The sequence below is a fragment of the Natator depressus genome, chromosome 8 (assembly GCF_965152275.1).
Source record: "Natator depressus isolate rNatDep1 chromosome 8, rNatDep2.hap1, whole genome shotgun sequence".
NCBI lineage: Eukaryota > Metazoa > Chordata > Testudines > Cheloniidae > Natator > Natator depressus.
In genome coordinates, this window is record NC_134241.1 from 72,161,401 (window position 1) to 72,167,792 (window position 6,392).

The following is a 6,392-nucleotide window of genomic DNA, read 5'->3' on the forward strand; positions in this document are numbered from 1 at the left end:
AACGTAATCTACAAGAAATATGTAATAGAGCAAAAATAGGCGAAGCTCATAGTATGTGACTATCCAGATCTCAACTCCGGCACTTGGTTAAGTAATTACTGTACCTAGGAATAGACATAGTGGATCAGACCAGCGCTCCATCTAGTTCAGTATCATGTCTTTCTCACGAATACCAGACAGAAACACTACACTAGGAACTTCTAAAATCTGCCCAAAGTTTCTTCCTTAACGCACATCAGTGTAGAAATAAATGCACCATACCAAATTCCACCTATGGCTATGTTGGTATGGAAATAAATTCTGATTGAAAAGACCCGGATCTACACAGATTTTATAGTTTAGGGGCAGACAGCAACTTTAGATCATTCACACACCATATATGTCAGACTAAGGTACCAACAGAATTTGGCCCACTATACTTGTCAACGTACAGTTTATATAGCTGAATATTCTCATTGTCTAGAAGAAATCATTTGCTGATTTTATTGTCTGAGGTCTAGATGTACATTCATGCATGCCTCACTACAGTGTGAAAAATACCATAAAACAAAGCGCCAGCTCATCCAAAGGAACAGGTGCATTAGCAATATTACCCTTGGACTTTCTCCACAAGATTACAGGAATAGAAGTGGTTTCATTTTAGGGCCAATCCTGCAGGACTTACTCAGAGTTATAACTGAAGTCAAATAGAATGCTGCATGAGTAAATACCGTAGATAGATCCCAACCCTGCAGTTTTACAGTAGAACCTCAGAGTTACGCTCACCTCATGAATAGAGATCGTTCATGACTCTGAAATGTTGGTAACTGAGTAAAACGTTATGGTTGTTCTTTCAGAACCTTACAACAGAACATTGACTTAATACAGCTTTGAAACTGTACTATGCAGTGGGAAAATGCAGATTCCCTTTATTTTTTTTAAAATTAATTAGTTTACATTTAACAGTACTGTATTGGCTGGGGGTGGAGGTCTCTACTGCTGTCTGATTGTGTGCATCTGGTTCCAAATGATGTGTGGGGTTCATTGGCGGTTCGTAACTCTGGTGTTGGAATCTCAGCTTCTATAGTAATATTCATATTATAAACAGAGGAAAAACAATGGAAACAGTTATAAGCACATAGGTTTGTTGTGTGTGAAGTATGGAAATTCCATTTCACGAAGGATTGGAATTTTTTAAAATTTGGCTTCATTTCAAATTGGAACAAAAAACTCAAATTTTGAAATTCTCCACAAAAGAAATTTTTTTAAAAAGTTATTCCATATCAGTTGAAATACTTCATTTTGACTTTAACCTTTTAATGTTCTAATAGAATATATAAAATACAAAATTCAAAACAAAAAGTTGGTTAAAAACAAAAAAATCAAAATGTTTTGTTCCAAAGCATATTCCAACTAGTTTAGAAATCCAAAGGAAGATGTAAATATTCATAAAGAAATATTTTATAATAAAGAGATGTAAATAATGGATTGGTATATACTAAACAGAGCTGGTCAGAAAAACTCAATTGAAAATGTAGTTCTGTCAAAATGGAAACACTTTACAAAACCATAGATTTTGCAGAAATTTCATTTAACAGAAAAAACTAGGGAGGAAAGGTCCGACAACTTCCCATTTCAACATAGTTGGAATAAAATATTGTTTTTTTATTTTGTTGTAGCATGGCAGGCACTCACCGCCAGCACCTCCTGCTGGTCATCCAGGAATTAACTCAGTTCCAGCTTTGGAGCTCCTCCTGCTGACTGGTGTATTCCTACCAATGCTTGTTTCCTCCTGATCTCCACCACTTATAGCACTTCAGGCCCCACGTCCCTCCCAGACTCCGGTGCCCCTTACTTTGGGGTGCTGCCCCACAGCAGTGCCCCCACACTCTGTTCTCCCCTTCCCAGGAACCCCAATCTTCTAAGACCACTATGCCCCAGTGACCCACTACCAGGCCTCATCTAGCCCCTTCCCTCAGGGGCAAACTGCTGTCTGAAGTGGTCACTCATCATCAGCAAGGGGGTTTAGACCTGCCTCCCTGTAGCCCTAGTACCTCCCCTGGCCTTTAGCAAGGCCTCAGCCTGGGGGGTCCCCAGCTCTGCCTGCCCTTCCCCAGTACTGCTGTCTCAGGTACCCTACTTGCTCGCCTGGTCCTCTCTACTTCTCAGCTAGAGCAAGAGTCTTCTCTCACTCCCTCAACCTGCCCTTTTATCAGGGTCAGCTGGACCCTAGTTGGGTGTGGCCACACCTGTGACTGTTTACCCAACCAGCCTCCCCAGGCTGCTTTTAACCCCTTCCTAACCAGAGCGGGGTGACCACCCCACTACATTTGTATTATATTTAAAAATTCAAAATCCAAACAAAACCATTTTGTCAAAATTAAACATTCTGATCTAAACAACTTTTTTTAAAAAATTTTCTTGGAGAATTATGAAATTTTCAGGTTTTGTTCCTATTCAAAATGAAGCTAAAATTCAAAATTCTTTGCAAAATGGAATTTCCATCATCTGCACAGTTCTTATACTAGGAATATATTTTGTAATAAAAACAATAATTTAATCCCTCCCTTTAAACACACACACACACACACACACAACATTCAGGGTATCCCACCCTAAAGAGACATTCAGATAGTGCCAAATTCATCAACAGGGTTTGGAGAATAGGCATTGCCTTTAATAAAGTAATTTGCAGGGTCCTGTAGCCTCATTCTGATCCTTGTCATAAATGCTGGTATTCACATTTGTGATCATTTATGGTCCCAAAATACTTATACTGGAATTGGGTAATGTGTGTCTGAGCTACTGGAAGATGCTATGTTGCTGCTTCCACAGATTTTACTATGTCTGTTTTTGTGCCCTTATCCTATACACTGCATAATTAAGTCTCAAACAACAAATTTTAAAATCACTTTTTAAGTTGTTATTCTTTATTAAGGGTTCTGTATGTAAAATCTTGTTTTTTCCTCCCTCCATATTCCCTACTCCTATGTTGCTTTGTATGCTCTTCCCTCAAACTATGTGACATAGGTAAATCAAAAACCTCATACTCCACTTTCCCTATTCTGCCTCTTTATACAGTACCATTAGTCTCAGGACAGAAAACAAGCTATTTTCTTTACCATCTTTACAGGCATTAAGGAGGCAAAACAACCATTGAAGTCTGTATGAGTTTTACCTGAATAAGGACTGCATGGTGGAATCATAAAGTACTTCCAGGAAGAAACACACTACAGAAGTGCTAAGATAATTTTTCTTCACTATTCCAACAGAGAGCAGCCCATCTACATTATTCAGCAAAAGACCATCAAACCCTCAACATTTCCTTCACCATACTCCTTCCCCTCCTCAAAGCTGGGAAGGCTGCCTTCTTTCTAGATAAAGAACTGGTCTTCAGAATTCTGGAAGGCTTTGAAGTGACAGTTAAGACTGTAACTGTCATTGTCAGAGCTGACAGCTATTCAGGTTGTCTGTGGGCCCTACGACTAGGGAGAAGGCTTTTCAGATCAGGATTCTACTTCCTGGAAGTTGTAGACTGTCAGGATAGCCCTTGTCCTGTCATTCAGGAGTTACAGAGCTAGAATACAGCAAGGGCATCAGAGATTGGATTTACTTCCAGCCTCTAGATCCTTCTCCCAGCTGAAAGTGATTTTCAGTGGGGCACTACACACGTTAAATATTTAGGGCCAAATTCTGCTCTCATATGATCACCTGCAATTCCCATTAAAGACAGTGGGAAAGATTGGGTCATTAGTGGAAAATCATTCTATGCATTCGCAGTACACATTTTTCAAAGACTTACAGCTTTGTTATTTCAGAACCAAAATTCTTTACCTCTGAGGCACTGCTCCTCAGGGATGGTTAAATCTATATCGAGTTTGCTGTGTTAAAAAGTAAGGCATTTGTGAATCATTCAACTGCATTTGAAAATGGTTCCAGTTATGAGAAACTCTTTTTTTATGTTCATCTTACTGAGAAACAATCTAACAGAATTTTACCCAGCTTTCCACACAATATGCAAAATTACTTTTGGTCCAAGAACAAGAATGAGAAGTTTCATTCTAGAGAGAATTTTTTCAATAAACTATCATACAAATAAAAAACAAGAGCTTATAATGAGTGGGGTGCTGTAGTTCACAGAGTCAGAATTTGTTGTATGCCTAAACAGAGTTCCTGGGTCTCATTGTCAGCAGCAGGAACCACTTCCCAAAAATCAGTAGGGCATGCAGGCAGAAATTTCCTGAGGATGAAAAAGCACATAAAAGGTAGAACCTGAGTCTCCTGTCACAATGGTGTGGATCCGAAGTAACTCCAATGAAGCCAATGGAGTTACACTGGTGTAAGTGAGAAGAGAACCACACTCATAGTTTGGAAGCTGCTTAGGCCCCCAGTGGAGTCCACTCATAAATCTCTGGCAGGTAACTATGGGCAGCTAATATCACAGTAGCAGTTGATCCAGATAAACCAAGGGACAAAGGAAGAAGAGATGGCATGGGAAGGAGCTGAATTTGATATTTGTTGTAAATCCCATGTTGGTGGAGGCAGCAGAGGGAATGAGGAGAAGAAAAAAAGGGGGAGGCCTTAAAAAAATACTTCTGTAGAAAAAAATCCAACCTTCATGCCTTTTTTAATATGGCCCTTATGCTTGGGATAGACTCCCAGTTAATGGTTGCCAAGTTTCTTCTCTTCACCAAAAGTTTAAAAATTCTCCAGTTCCATAGGCCTGAATGCTTCATGACATGATCCCATTCTGTGCTCTACCAAGTCAGACTTTAGGCTACAAGGTCTGTAGAATATTAATCTTATGTTTTCAGCACAGTTCACCTAGACCAGTGGCTCTCAACCTTTCCAGACTACTGTCCCCATTTCAGAAGTCTGATTTATCTTGCGTACACCCAAATTTCACCTCACTTAAAAACTACTTGCTTACAAAATGAGACATAAAAATACAGAAGTGTCACAGCACACTATTACTGAAAAACTGCTTACTTTCTAATTTTTACTGTATAATTATCAAATAAGTAATTTAGAATATAAATATTATACTTACATTTCAGTGTATAGGGCAGTATAAACAAGTCACTGTCTGTATGAAATTTTAGTTTGTACTGACTTTGTAGCCTGGTGTAAAACTAGGCAAATATTTAGATGAGCTGATGTTCCCCGGAAGACCTCTGCATACTCCCAGGGGTCGACATACCCCTGGTTGAGAACCACTCACTTAGGCCATGTATATGTATGGTGCTACATAGTAATTCGATAAGCATTTCAGTGTCCAAAGAAGCTACACCATTCATTACTTTGTTCCTTCTTCACTGCATTTTTCCGCCTCCCCTCCCTTGATTTATCATCTTTGATCAGACAAGTGGGGCTCTCCTGTGCTTCTGCCACCTCCCATTGCCTGAAATCATTTTTCTGGTATCAATGCTTCCTGTCAATAAGTGACCAAAAGTGCTGTTTCTGGCAAGATGTACTCTTGGTCCCTAACCTTTTTCTCTGTCTGAGCATCACCCCTTCATAGACTCACAGACTCATAGATTTTAAGGCCAGAAGGGACAATCATGGTCATCTAGTCTGAACTCCTGCAGGCCACAGAACTTCACCCATCGACTCCTACAACAAGCCTTTTGGCTGAGTTACTGAAATCCTCAAATCTTGATGTAAATACTTCAAGTTACAGAGAATCCACCATTTATTCTAGTTCAAATAGCAAGTGACCCATGCCACATGCTGCAGAGGAAGGCGAAACCCCCCCAGGATCTCTGCCAATCTGCTCTGGGAGGAAATTTATTCCTGACCCCAAATATGGCAACCAGTGAGACCCTGAACATGCAGGCAAGACCCACCAGGTAGACACCTGGGAACTCAGAGTCCTCCCCTTCTAGTGTGCCCTCACCAGACATTGGAAATATTTGCCAATAAAAGGCTTAAAACAAGTTAGTTTTTTTGCCCCCACTACTCCCCTTGGAAAGCTGTTCCAGAACTTCACTCCTTCAGTGGTCTCATTTCAAGTCCAAACTTATTGATGGCCAGTTTATATCTATTTGTTCTTAAGCATTGGTGCTTAACTTAAGTAACTCCTCTCCCACCCTGGTGTTTATCCCTCTGAAATATTTATAGAGGGCAATGGTATCTCCCCTCATCCTTTGTTTGTTAGGCCAAGCTCCTTAAGTCTCCTCTCATAAGGTAGAGTCTCCATTCCTCTGATCATCCTAGTAGTAGCCCTTCTCTGCACCTGGTCCTGTTTGAATTCAACTTTCTAAAACATGGGAAACCAGAATTGCACACAGTATTCCAGATGAGGTCTCATCAGTGCTTTGTATAATGGTAAGACTACTTTCCTACCTCTACTGGAAATGCTTTGCCTGATGCATCCTAGGACTGCATTAGCCATGGCTGCATCACATTTGTGG